This window comes from Oryzias latipes, chromosome 24 (genome assembly GCF_053564925.1).
Source record: "Oryzias latipes strain Hd-rR chromosome 24, Olatipes_Hd-rR_3.1".
NCBI classification, from domain to species: domain Eukaryota; kingdom Metazoa; phylum Chordata; class Actinopteri; order Beloniformes; family Adrianichthyidae; genus Oryzias; species Oryzias latipes.
Window position 1 is genome coordinate 16,220,565 of NC_136260.1, and position 14,881 is coordinate 16,235,445.

The 14,881-nt window shown below is 40.1% G+C and overlaps 1 long non-coding RNA gene across 3 annotated transcripts in view; it reads left to right on the plus strand.

Annotated features, from left to right (window-relative positions):
* Positions 1-708: 708 nt before the first annotated feature.
* The window catches only part of LOC110017725 (uncharacterized), a 105,104-nt gene continuing 90,931 nt past the window's right edge, over positions 709-14,881 (plus strand). For all 3 annotated transcript variants that reach the window (XR_013654134.1, XR_013654136.1, XR_013654135.1), the window contains exon 1: positions 709-1,479. This is a non-coding gene — a long non-coding RNA (uncharacterized LOC110017725). The remainder of the gene's footprint in view (positions 1,480-14,881) is intronic.

The following is a 14,881-nucleotide window of genomic DNA, read 5'->3' on the forward strand; positions in this document are numbered from 1 at the left end:
CCTGTTCTGTCCATAACTCTTTGTTTGTTGTATTGAAACTATTAAATGACTTCAACATTTAACCCTTGTGCTATCTTGTGGGGTGCAGATGACCCCACTCCCAACGTTAAAGTGCACTGGATAGCAGAAGGGATAAATAGACACTAAGGAAGCCCGCTATGCTCAAATTATTGTTCCTATGACAACAACAAAATAGCTAGTAGGAGCTGGAATTAATGAAGAGCATTTTTATTAAAGCATGCATCACTTGCTGGATTCAAATTAACCAGATTATGTGTGTTGTGTGTATATTCCTGACAAGATTGGGACATTAATTACGTCCACATGGGTTGATTAGCCTGGAAATGGTATTAGGACAGTAAATAATCGGTGTTGTTTTTCCTTCACTTTCAAAACTGTCTGCTTTGTTGGCTCATCACACCTCTGCGGCTGACAGGTAACGTTTGATGTGCCATACACTCTGAATTATTTAATAATTTCTCACGGTCATGGCTTTCACAGACGCCCCAACTGCAGTGTGCTGATGAGACCCAATGAAATTACCATAGAAGCAGGCGAATTGGAGATGAGCTATTGAAAATAAATTGCGCGGATTTTGAAATGAGAGTGGAAATGGGCTTGTGAGGAAGGTTTTTGGCACTGCGGGGGCTTTGATTTTTAATCACTTTTGTGTAATGATTACTTCTGGTATGCAGATGATATGCTGGTGTTTAATCGGGGCTTAAGCGTGCCAGAACGGGTCCGGAAGCATTTTGCTCCTTTTTTTTACACTCACAATAAAACATCTCAAACAAAATTGGGTAAAACTCTGCATGTACTATGCTGTTCTTTATACTTGCAAAACAATCGCAGCCTAATGGGAGAATGGATAATTACAATGCCAGTCTGATTCAACTGCACCCTCTAATTAGCCAGAGTCTCTATGAAAGTAGGTCCTGTATTTGGTCAAAGTATTTTTTATTCTTAGAAGTGAAGTGACGGTTGTGATTCAGGGAATTTTACCAGAATATTTAAAAAGGTTGAATTGTCCGTTCTCGGTAAAAGGCCATCAGAGTCATCATTCTTGCTGTTATTATTGGTCTATCTCCTTCATAAAAACATGTTTGTTTAAAAGGCTTCAGAAAGATTTCAAGGGACAAAGATTGAGGATGCCAATAACATGATTTATTTAAACATTTCATGTTTAAGTCTCAAATTTACTTGATAAAAATTATAAGTATTAATTGTAAATACATTTTTTTACTCTATTTTGATCATGAAAAATCTCAACCGAAGGGATTCACAAACCCCTGAAAGAAATCTGGCAAAAAGGGACAATTAAGAAAAAAGAAGCAGCTGTGGTGATTAATTATTCAAAACAGGTGGATAGTGTCACAGGAGGAAGAGGAGAAATAGAAACAAAAAAAATTAACCGATGAAGGAAAATTCTGCACAAACACATGACTCAAGACTTGGATCTTCACACGTTTCTGCTCTCAGGTTAGATTATTATCCTGTTTCAGTCTGCAACCTTAATTTTGTATTTATTTACTCTTTGTTAATTAGTCACCCTTGCTTTACCTAATTACATTATTTGCATCAGCCAGGTACATGCAGTTAATGAACCACTGAATGTGTAAAAGTCAAATGCTTAAGGTGCTCTACTCCTAAACTTTTCTTGTTAATTATGTCTGTCATTTAAATGTTATTGTATATTTATATGCTCATTCTGTTCAGCTTTTAGATTTTAATTTGCTTATTTGAAACAGTTTGCGACCAACGGAAGAAAAAAAAAATTAAATCCCAATACCTAGAGTCATTTTACCATAGTTCTATTTTGAAATTCAAAAGATATGTTGAATTAAACTCTTCGATTAAAGAAAAATAGTTTTGAATTCACAAAAGTAACTGAAGTAAGACAGTAAAATTAAAGTAAAGTGAACCAACTCAAACTCATTCAGTCCAATGACAGTACATATCAAAGGTCAAACAAAAACATTTGAACAAATTTTTGCGTGCTGTGTACAACAGGAAGTCAGTAAGCACAACCAGAATTAAGGCGCATCAGATAAGATGGATCTATTTTTGAACAAAAAGGATTTTAGGTGCACCCTATGGTTTAAAAAATCTGGTCACCAAATTAGCTCAGATTTAATTTTTGTTGAATTTACAAAGATTAGGTGTATCACAAATGGTCAAATAAACTTTTTTTCACTGACATACTACTACATTTGCTGCATTGAGATGATCCTATGTGACACAGAATTTAATTTTAATGAAGCGATGCAAACCCTATTTCAAAGGTTAAACTATTTTGTATTTAGGAAAAAAGAGTATTTTACTGTACAATGACAATAAAGCTTTATCTTATTTTCTCTTTGCATGTGTTTAAGCAAAAAACTAGTTCTTATATTTATCACAATATTAGCAAACATATTTTTTTTTCTAAAGGGTGAAACGTGTCACAAAACAGGCAGACAGCTGAATCCAAATGCAGCAGGTTTATAGAATAGTCAAGATCCAGGCAAAGGGAGTCGGAGACAAAACAGGGTCTGGCTCTAACGCTCGGTAATGCAGGCAAAGTGGCGCAAACAATACTTCACACTAAGTGAGGCTCAGGGCAGTGCTTAAGAATACTGTGAGTGATTGCAAATGAAAGTCAGGTGTGTGGCATCCAGAAACTGTGCACCGGGTTTGCTGGGAGATGAAGTGCACTCAGAACTGTGGAGACGGTTCCCGACGATGACCAGAGGGGGAGACAGAGCTCTGACTTCTGACAAAATGAGACTTTGTGGCTCGTAATGGGTCGTCAGTGAGAAATTGACTTGAACTGTTCTGTAAGTGTTGCAGGTTGCAGACCCCTGGTTTAGATTATAAAAAAGAACTGTTGTTTTTTAAATGTTATTTTCAGTTTAGCCCATCCAGTCACTTATCCTTGACATGTATTCCTCCACATTCTACCATCCATAAATCATGAAAAAAAAGTTTGGAAAACTGTCTTGGAAAAGAGTGTTTGTAAAACTGAATGAATACTAAAAATAAAAATATTTATTATACAAAAAAAAAATCACATGTATAAATATCAACTTATCAAGCCCCCCCCCCCCCCCCCCCCCCCCCCCATTTGTTGATCATTAGTATAATCCTCCAATCCAGATGTGAGATTGCATCAAGTCCAGTTGAGTTTCCTTTGAGAGCAGACTGACTTGTACAAGGCTATCATGACAGAGCACCTACATCCAGAGGCAATGTCACTTATTTACTGATAATTTATATGAATCTGCAAAAAACCATTAGATGTAATGGGAGTAAAATCCCCCAGAATTGAATCACACTGCCTGCAGAATGCATGAACAGAAACCTCCTTCAAAGATGGAACTTTTCAGAGTATACTTCTTTGACAATTGTAGGACATCTGATGAAGGTTGAACTTTCAGAGCCTTTGAAGAGCTTCTCAAAGTTCAGCAGACTGACACGTGTCAAAGGAAAAATCCCTATCCAAAAGAAATACGATGTCAATAAATTGACTTTTGGTTGGTTAACCTATATCTCTCACGAGTAGGCTTATATTTCTTTGTGTATTTGGTTTAGTCGTAAAATGAATGGTGTATGAGAATAGTAAAGATAATTAAATTTTTGCTAAAAACATGAAAAAGCAAAGGATCCTGAGGTTTCCAATTTATTTTGAGCTGAAAAAGCGAAACAAAGCCAGACAGAATGCAGCCTGCAGAATAAAATGAAAACTTTCTTCGCGGTTTCTCCCATTCGCTTCCTCGACATGTCTGTATTTTATTATTCATGGATGACAGGGTTGCCAAGGAAATTGATGCCCCACTTTCTCTTTGCCCTCCTCCCATCTCATTTGCTGACGTTTCACTGAAACTACTCTTTGTTTTTCGACTCTCAACTTCTTTTCTTTCATGAATTTATTTAGTCCCTTACAGCCCGAGGTTGACCCGATTCACTAAAACCGTATGAGTTCCCGTGCAGCCAAATTCCTTTGTTTTTTTTCCTGAATGAGAATATGCTGGTAATCAGCCTTTTGTGTACAACACAGATTGCAGCTGGAAATCAGGTTATCCTTTCATTCCAGCAGCCTTGGGATGACGCGAAGCAGGACTTAGGGGTTGGTTCCTAAATTAGCCAATGAGCAAGAGACGCTTTGCACTAATTTTAGCAAATGTGGGACAGCCAACCTTGTCTTGTTTAAAACACCGTGTTTTGATATTGAGACACAAATAATGGATCAAATAATTATTTTTTTCCCTTTTTCTTTTTTTAAACCAGGCTTACTATAGTTAATTATTTTTTGTGTGTTTTATGATCGAAGCTTGACTAAACTGCCTTACAGAATTGAAAACCTGCAGCTCTTGTTGTTGCATCCTAAAAATGTCTGCTCTCATATAAAGACAGGAACTAATATCCCACTCTGACAGACCTGTTTGACTTTCGTTTAATAATTGACGAAAACATCTGCTTTGGGGAGTTTCTGCTAAAATCTGGAAGATGGAGCTGCAAATATTTGAAGTTTTGTTTCATTGAGGTTCCAGACTTCAGTTTACTGTTTATCTCATGGAAAAGCCCAGTCTTTACATTTAAATCACAGAAAAGTTAACACACAGCCTGCCTTCTGATGAACCTTTTTCATTTTCATTTTTTTTGTTTATTTTTTGTACTGTGAAACTTTTTTTAAATTTTAGTACCTGAAAAACGTGTCATAAATGGTCTGATCTTATGCTGCAACCTTTAGAAGAGTATAACCTGAAACAATTTTTCTAAATCAAGCAGAAATGCATAAATATCTAGGTTTTGAAAATATTTTTGAAAATATTTATTTATATATAAATATTTATATGAATCAAATGTATTTGCTGACATTTTATGCAACTTACAACTTTATGCAAATTACACTGAACAATCTGTGCTGATTTACCTTTTTGCTCAACTTTTTTGTCCGAAAAGACACTAGATTGCTATTTTGTCCATGGTTCAACAGATCTACTTTTGCACACGTTTTCATTGTATGTTACTTCACCACTGCAAATTTTACACTTGCTCTCCAAATGTGACAAAATAATTCCCAAAAAAATTCTGTTTATTACTCTTTGGCTTTGAAAGTAAAAAGTCTGTGGCTAAAGGCTGATGTTGCCGTTTTTAAATCCACAGCTATTGCATAGATTTGATAAAAATATAAAGTAAAGACTGTGTGTTTAAATTGAAGAGGAACTACAGATACAACTTCTAAGAACCAATTAAAATATAATTCAAAAAGATTGTTTGGTATAGATTTAGACTGGTTTGTTTCGGAGCTCACTTTAAGCTTTGTAATTAAAATGTTTTAAGTAATGAAGCGAGTCGAAGGCAGAAGAGCATAAAGGTTAATTAAAGCCGCAAGCGGCGTTGTATGGCCCGCAGACGCAACCCGCCTTCCACTCCCAACTCTACGTACCACCCCTGACCTCACCGCCCTCACAGCCCGCAAATTAAAAGCTAGTCAAGGCTGGATTTGCTAATTAGGCTAACAATGCTAACTATGCTAATGTGGCTAAAAGTGCTAGCATTGCAATCAGCATCATCAACTGACTCAGAAAAACACAATACCTAAAATGCTAATTATGCTAACTATGCAAGCTATGCCAATGTGGCTAAAATTGCTAGCATAGCGATCAGCATCATCAACTGACTCAGAAAAACACATTACCTAAAATGCAAATTATGCTAACTATGCTAGCTATGCTAATGTGGCTAAAAGTGCTAGCATAGCGATCAGCATCATCAACTGACTCAGAAAAACACATTCCTCCATTGGTGAGAGCTATATGTCATAAGTTGATTAAAAAAAAACCACTTTTTCCAAAATGGCGGCTTTTCTGTTGATTTTATCTCCATAGCAACCATTTTATGTTTTGGTCCCCTCGGGAGGACGAACAGATTGACGTCAGTTTCTGACAAATCGGTAAAAGTAAACTTTTTGTCGTCCTTAGCAACAGTGGTTTTATGCTAACCACGCCCACATTCCTTATATGTCCAGAACCAGTGTATTCAGTTTCAGGCATGAATGCATGCATTCAATTTTCACTGTATTGTATTGAAAGGCATGGGAGTTATAACACTGCGCCACTTTGCTAGCTTGCCACGCGCACGCCGTTTAAAATCTACAACTTCTAATTCCAACATTTTTTCCACAGTAGCTTGCCATTGATGCCCAAAAAGTTTCGAGACAATCGATGAAAATTCCAACGACAAGTTTACGTTTGAATCTGGTGGTAAAGGTGTTTTTTATAGAAAATTCAAGATGGCCGCCTTTTTCTGAGGTCAAAGGTCAACGAAACTCCAAAGGTGATTGTAGACTTACGCTAGGGACATGCGCGTCAAGTTTCGTGAAAATCGCTCGAAAAAAAGTTCATTTTTCCATATTGTGTAAAATCGCGAAAAACGCAAAATGGCAGATTTTGGCACAAAATGGCCGCCAAACCGTAGGTCGTGTCGCCATCACGTAATGATTTCAAAACTTTGTTTGGATATACCCGCCAAAGTTATCTGGGTTTCGCTAGCCGATTCATAAAAAAAAAATCCGAATTTTTTTTTTTTAGCCGAGTCAGCACTTTTTTTTGCGATTGTTTTTTGTTAACCACGGCCACATTCCTTTATCGATTTTGTCGTATCTGACATCGTTTTGTTCAGTGTGGGCCAGGGAATCGTATATTTCATTTTCACGACATTCCGATAAAATATGTGCAAGCTAGCTAAAATGGCGACGGTTGCGAATTCGCCACGCGCACGCGTTTCAAAATCTACAACTTCTAATTCCAACATTTTGTCCACAATTGATTGCCATTGATGCCCGAGAAGTTTCAAAAAGATCGATGAAAATTCCTAGGACGAGTTTTCGTTTGAATACCTTACTAAAGGTGCTTTTTTATGAAAATTCAAGATGGCCGCTCCTTCCCAAGGTCAAAGGTCAACCAAACTTCTTTGGTAGTTGTAGAATCGTGTTTTTGGCATGTGTATGCAATTTCGTGAAAATCGCTTGAACAAAAGTGTTGTTTTCCCATATTGTGAAAAAACACGAAAATCGCCATTTCTCTGAGTTCGCCACAAAATGGCCGCCAAGCCGTAGGTCCTGTGGCCATCCCATAATGATTTCATAACTTCTTTTGGATATCTCCAACACGTGTGTATTGGTTTCGTTGTTCTAATTTGAAATATTTTTTTTTGGCCCCATAAGCGATTTTCGGCCCATTCATTTTTTTGACGGGAACGCTCGCCGTGATGTCATCATCGTGGGGGGGGGTGACGTTCTCTTTGCCGAAAATTCATTTCACATTTATCCTAGGTGTGGGCCAATTTTGGTGAGTTTTCGGGTATGTGGCGGGGGTCAAATTTGAGCTCAAACTGTCCGTTAGAAACCAGAAGAATAATTAAAGCCGCAAGCGGCGTTGTATGGCCCGCAGACGCAACCCGCCTTCCACGCCCAACTCTACGCACTACCGCGGCCCTCTCCGCCCTCACCGCCCACAAATTAAAAGCTAATCAAGGCTGGATTTGCTCATAATGCTAACTATGCTAACTATGCTAATGTGACTAAAAGTCCTAGCATAGCGATCAGCATAATCAACTCTCTCAGAAAAACACATTTCCTAAAATGCTAATTATGCTAACCATGCTAGCTATGCTAATGTGCCTAAATGAGCTAGCATTGCGATTAGCATCATAAACTGACTCAAAAAAACACATTTCCTAAAATGCTAATTATGCTAACTATGCTAGCTATGCTAATGTGGCTAAAAGTGCTAGCATAGCGATCAGCATCATCAACTGACTCAGAAAAACACATTACCTAAAATGCTAATTATGCTAACTATGCTAACTATGCTAATGTGGCTAAAAGTGCTAGCATAGCAATCAGCATCTTCAACTGACTCAGAAAAACACATTACCTAAAATGCTAATTATGCTAACTATGCTAGCTATGCTAACATAGCTAAAAGTGCTAGCATAGCGATCAGCATCATCAACTGACTCAAAAAAACACATTTCCTAAAATGCTAATTATGCTAACTATGCTAGCTATGCTAATGTGGCTAAAATTGCTAGCATAGCGATCAGCATCATCAACTGACTCAGAAAAACACATTCCTCCATTGGTGAGAGTTATATGTCATAAGTTGATAAAAAACCTACTTTTTCCAAAATGGCGGCTTTTCTGTTGATTTTATCTCCATAGCAACCATTTTATGTTTTGGTCCCCTCGGGAGGACGAACAGATTGACGTCAGTTTCGGACAAATCGGTAAAAGTAAACTTTTTGTCGTCCTTAGCAACAGTGGTTTTATGCTAACCACGCCCACATTCCTTATATGTCCATATCCAGTGTTTTTCAATGTATTCAGTTTCAGGCATGAATGCATGCATTCAATTTTCACTGTATTGTATTGAAATGCATGGGAGTTATAACAGTGCGCCACTTTGCTAGCTTGCCACGCGCACGCCGTTCAAAATCTACAACTTCTAATTCCAACATTTTTTACACAGTAGCTTGCCATTGATGCCCAAAAAGTTTTGAGACGATCGAAGAAAATTCCAACGACAAGTTTACGTTTGAATCTGGTGGTTAAGGTGTTTTTTATAGAAAATTCAAGATGGCCGCCTTTTCCCGAGGTCAAAGGTCGACGAAACTCCAAAGGTGATTGTAGACTTACGCTAGGGACATGCGAGTCAAATTTCGTGAAAATCGCTCAAAAAAAAGTTCATTTTTCCATATCGTGTAAAAACGCGAAAAACTCAAAATGGCAGATTTTGGCACAAAATGGCCGCCAAACCGTAGGTCGTGTGGCCATCACGTAATGATTTCAAAACTTTCTTTGGATATACCCGACAAAGTTATCTGGGTTTTGTTAGCCGATTCTTAAAAATAAAATCCGAAAATTTTTTTTTTTGCCGAGTCAGCACTTTTTTTTGCGACGGTTTTTTGCTTACCACGGCCACATTCCTTTATCGATTTTGTCGTATGTGACATCGTTTTGTTCAGTGTGGGCCAGGGTATCGCATATTTCAGTTTCAGGCTATTCCGATAAAATATGTGCGAGCTAGCTAAAATGGCGACGGTTGCGAATTCGCCACGCGCACGCGTTTCAAATTCTACAACTTCTAATTCCAACATTTTGTCCACAGTAGCTTGCCATTGATGCCTGAGAAGTTTCAAAAAGATCGATAAAAATCCCTAGGACGAGTTTTCGTTTGTATACGTTACTAAAGGTGCTTTTTTATGAAAATTCAAGATGGCCGCCCCTTCCCAAGGTCAAAGGTCAACAAAACTTCTTTGGTAGTTGTAGAATCGTGTTTTTGGCATGTGTATGAAATTTCGTGAAAATCGCTTTAACAAAAGTGTAGTTTTCCCATATTGTCAAAAAACACGAAAATCGCCATTTCTCTGAGTTCGCCACAAAATGGCCGCCAAGCCGTAGGTCGTGTGGGCATCCCATAATGATTTCATAACTTCTTTGGGATATCTCCAACACGCGTGTTTTGGTTTCGTAACTGTATTTCAAAATATTTTTTTTTGGCCCCATAAGCGATTTTCGGCCCATTCATTTTTTTTACGGGATCGCTCGCCGTGATGTCATCGACTTCGGGGGGGTGGCGTTCTCTTTGCCAAAAATTCATTTTCAATTTATCCCAGGTGTGTGCCAATTTTGGTGAGTTTTCGGGTATGTGGCGGGGGTCAAAATTAAGCTCAAAGACGCCGTTATAGGACAAGAAGAATAATAATAATAATTAAAGCCGCAAGCGGCGTTGTATGGCCCGCAGACGCAACCCGCCTCCACGCCCAACTCTACGCACCACCGCTGACCTCACCGCCCTCACAGCCCGCAAATTAAAAGCTAGTCAAGGCTGGATTTGCTAATTATGCTAACAATGCTAACTATGCTAATGTGGCTAAAAGTGCTAGCATTGCGATCAGCATCATCAACTGACTCAGAAAAACACATTATCTAAAATGCTAATTATGCTAACTATGCTAGCTACGCTAATGTGGCTAAAAGTGCTAGCATAGCGATCAGCATCATCAACTGACTCAGAAAAACACATTACCTAAAATGCTAATTATGCTAACTATGCTAGCTATGCTAATGTGGCTAAAAGTGCTAGCATAGCGATCAGCATCATCAACTGACTCAGAAAAACACATTACCTAAAATGCTAATTATGCTAACTATGCTAGCTATGCTAATGTGGCTAAAAGTGCTAGCATAGCGATCAGCATCATCAACTGACTCAGAAAAACACATTACCTAAAATGCTAATTATGCTAACTATGCTAGTTATGCTAACATAGCTAAAAGTGCTAGCATAGCAATCAGCATCATCAACTGATTCAGAAAAACACATTCCTCCATTGGTGAGAGCTATATGTCATGAGTTCATAAAAAACCCACTTTTTCCAAAATGGCGGCTTTTCTGTTTATTTTATCTCCATAGCAACCATTTTATGTTTTGGTCCACTTCAGAAGACGAACAGATTGACGTCAATTTCGGATAAATCGGTAAAAGTAAACTTTTTGTCGTCCTTAACAACAGTGGTTTTATGCTAACCACGCCCACATTCCTTATATGTCCATGTCTAGTCTTTTTCAATGTATTCTGTTTCAGGCATGAATGCATGCATTCAATTTTCACTGTATTGTATTGAAATGCATGGGAGTTATAACAGTGCGCCACTTTGCTAGCTTGCCACGCACACGCCGTTCAAAATCTACAACTTCTACTTCCAACATTTTTTCCACAGTAGCTTGCCATTGATGCCCAAAAAGTTTCGAGACAATCGATGAAAATTCCAACGACAAGTTTACGTTTGAATCTGGTGGTAAAGGTGTTTTTTATAGAAAATTCAAGATGGCCGCCTTTTCCCGAGGTCAAAGGTCGACGAAACTCCAAAGGTGATTGTAGACTTACGCTAGGGACATGCGAGTCAAATTTCGTGAAAATCGCTCGAAAAAAAGTTCATTTTTCCATATTGTGTAAAAATGCGAAAAACGCAAAATGGCAGATTTTGGCAAAAAATGGCCGCCAAACCGTAGGTCGTGTCGCCATCACGTAATGATTTAAAAACTTTCTTTGGATATACCCGACAAAGTTATCTGGGTTTTGTTAGCCGATTCTTAAAAATAAAATCCGAAAATTTTTTTTTTTGCCGAGTCAGCACTTTTTTTTGCGACGGTTTTTTGCTTACCACGGCCACATTCCTTTATCGATTTTGTCGTATGTGACATCGTTTTGTTCAGTGTGGGCCAGGGTATCGCATATTTCAGTTTCAGGCTATTCCGATAAAATATGTGCGAGCTAGCTAAAATGGCGACGGTTGCGAATTCGCCACGCGCACGCGTTTCAAATTCTACAACTTCTAATTCCAACATTTTGTCCACAGTAGCTTGCCATTGATGCCTGAGAAGTTTCAAAAAGATCGATAAAAATCCCTAGGACGAGTTTTCGTTTGTATACGTTACTAAAGGTGCTTTTTTATGAAAATTCAAGATGGCCGCCCCTTCCCAAGGTCAAAGGTCAACAAAACTTCTTTGGTAGTTGTAGAATCGTGTTTTTGGCATGTGTATGAAATTTCGTGAAAATCGCTTTAACAAAAGTGTAGTTTTCCCATATTGTCAAAAAACACGAAAATCGCCATTTCTCTGAGTTCGCCACAAAATGGCCGCCAAGCCGTAGGTCGTGTGGGCATCCCATAATGATTTCATAACTTCTTTGGGATATCTCCAACACGCGTGTTTTGGTTTCGTAACTGTATTTCAAAATATTTTTTTTTGGCCCCATAAGCGATTTTCGGCCCATTCATTTTTTTTACGGGATCGCTCGCCGTGATGTCATCGACTTCGGGGGGGTGGCGTTCTCTTTGCCAAAAATTCATTTTCAATTTATCCCAGGTGTGTGCCAATTTTGGTGAGTTTTCGGGTATGTGGCGGGGGTCAAAATTAAGCTCAAAGACGCCGTTATAGGACAAGAAGAATAATAATAATAATTAAAGCCGCAAGCGGCGTTGTATGGCCCGCAGACGCAACCCGCCTCCACGCCCAACTCTACGCACCACCGCTGACCTTACCGCCCTCACAGCCCGCAAATTAAAAGCTAGTCAAGGCTGGATTTGCTAATTATGCTAACAATGCTAACTATGCTAATGTGGCTAAAAGTGCTAGCATTGCGATCAGCATCATCAACTGACTCAGAAAAACACATTATCTAAAATGCTAATTATGCTAACTATGCTAGCTACGCTAATAATCTAGCCACAGGGGTTGCAAGCCAGTAACTTCTGTGCCGGTCCCAAGCCCGGATAAATAGAGAGGGTTGCGTCAGGAAGGGCATCCGGCGTAAAAATTGCCAAAATAACCATGCGAATCATCCACAACACTTTAGACATACCGGATCGGTCGAGGCCCGGGTTAACAACGACCGCCACCGATGCTGTTAACCTACAGGGTGTCGGTGGAAATTTGACTACTGTTGGTGGAAGAAAGAGGGGAGGCAGAAGGCTCCGTTGCCAGAGAGAGAAGGGAAAAGGCAGGAACATAGGTTTGAGAATAGGGACTCTTAACGTTGGCACAATGACAGGGAAAGGCAGAGAGCTGGCAGACATGATGGAGAGAAGGAAGGTAGATGTACTGTGTGTGCAGGAGACAAGGTGGAAGGGCAGCAAGGCACGTAGTATTGGAGGAGGATACAAACTGTTCTATCATGGTGTTGATAGGAAGAGAAACGGGGTAGGAGTGATTCTGAAGGGGGAGTTTGTAAACAGTGTTCTAGAGGTGAAAAGAGTCTCAGACAGGATGATGAGCTTAAAGTTAGAAATTGAAGGGGTGATGGTGAATGTAGTCAGTGGGTATGCGGCACAGGTTGGCTGTGAGTTAGAAGTGAAGGAGAGATTCTGGAGTGAGTTGGATGAGGTCATAGAGAGTTTTCCCAGAGGAGAGAGAGTTGTTATTGGAGCAGACTTTAATGGGCATGTTGGTGAGGGCAACAGAGGTGATGAGGAGGTGATGGGCAGGTTTGGTGTGAAGGAAAGGAATCTGGAGGGACAGATGGTGGTGGACTTTGCGAAGAGGATGGAAATGGCTGTAGTCAACACTTACTTCCAGAAGAGAGAGGAACATAGAGTGACATACAGAAGTGGAGGTAGGAGTACTCAGGTGGACTACATCCTATGTAGACGAGGTCATTTGAGAGAGGTTAATGACTGCAAAGTGGTGGTAGGAGAGAGTGTAGCCAGACAGCACCGCATGGTGGTGTGTAAGATGACTCTGGAGGTCAGGAAGAAGAAGATAGGGAAAACAGAAAAGAAGACCAAGTGGTGGAAGCTACAGAATGAAGAAACTTGTGAGGAATTTAGGCAGAAGTTGAGGCAGGTCCTGGGTGGTCAGGATGAGCTTCCAGATGACTGGGAAACTACAGCAGAGATTATCAGGGAAACAGGTAGGAAGGTGCTAGGTGTGTCATCTGGAAAGAGGAAAGACGGTAAAGAGACTTGGTAGTGGAATGAGGAAGTACAGGAATGCGTCCAGAGGAAGAGGTTGGCTAAAAGGAAGTGGGATGTAGAAAGGACTGAGGAAGGTAGACAGGAGTACAAGGAAGCGCAGCGTAGAGTGAAGAGAGAGGTGGCAAAGGCCAAACAGAAAGCTTACGATGAGCTTTATGACAGGTTAGACACAAAGGAAGGAGAGAAGGACTTGTACAGGCTAGCCAGACAGAGAGACAGAGATGGGAAGGACGTGCAACAGATAACGGTGATTAAGGACAGAGATGGAAAGGTGCTAACAACCCAAGAGAGTGTACAGAAAAGATGGAAGGAGTATTTTGAGGAGCTGATGAACGAGGAAAATGACAGGGAAAGAAGGGAGGAAGATGTGGTTGTTGTGGAGCAGGAAGTAGCAGAGATTGGAAAGGATGAGGTTAGGAAGGCTCTGAAAAGGATGAAGAGCGGAAAGGCCGTTGGTCCTGATGACGTACCTGTGGAGGTATGGAAGTGCTTAGGAGAGACAGCAGTGGAATTTCTAACAAGGTTGTTCAATAGGATTTTAGAGAGTGAGAAGATGCCTGAGGAATGGAGGAGAAGCGTTCTGGTTCCGATCTTTAAGAACAAGGGTGACACGCAGAACTGCAGCAACTATAGAGGAATAAAGTTGATGAGCCACACAATGAAGCTGTGGGAAAGAGTAGTGGAAGCCAGGCTTAGGAAGAAGGTGGAGATTTGTGAGCAGCAGTATGGTTTCATGCCCCGTAAGAGCACCACTGATGCCATTTTTGCTTTGAGAATGTTGATGGAAAAGTACAGAGAAGGTCAGAAGGAGCTGCATTGTGTGTTCGTAGATTTAGAGAAGGCGTATGACAGGGTGCCGAGGGAGGAGCTGTGGTACTGTATGAGGTCGTCTGGAGTGGCAGAGAAGTATGTCAGAGTAGTTCAGGACATGTATGAGAGAAGTATGACGGTGGTGAGATGTGCTGTAGGTCAGACAGAGGAGTTCAAGGTGGAGGTGGGACTACACCAAGGATCAGCTTTGAGTCCTTTTTTGTTTGCTATGCTGATGGACAGGCTGACAGACGAGGTAAGACAGGAATCTCCCTGGACAATGATGTTTGCGGATGACATTGTAATTTGCAGTGAGAGTAGAGAGCAGGTGGAGGAACAGCTAGAGAGGTGGAGGTTTGCTCTGGAAAGAAGAGGTATGAAGGTCAGTCGTAGTAAGACAGAATACATGTGTCTGAACGAGAGGGATCAAGGTAGAAGCGTTAGGTTACAGGGGGCTGAGGTGAAGAAGGTGCAGGAGTTTAAGTACTTGGGGTCAACAGTTCAGTGTGATGGGGATTGTGGAAAAGAGGTGAAGAGGCGAGTGCAGGCA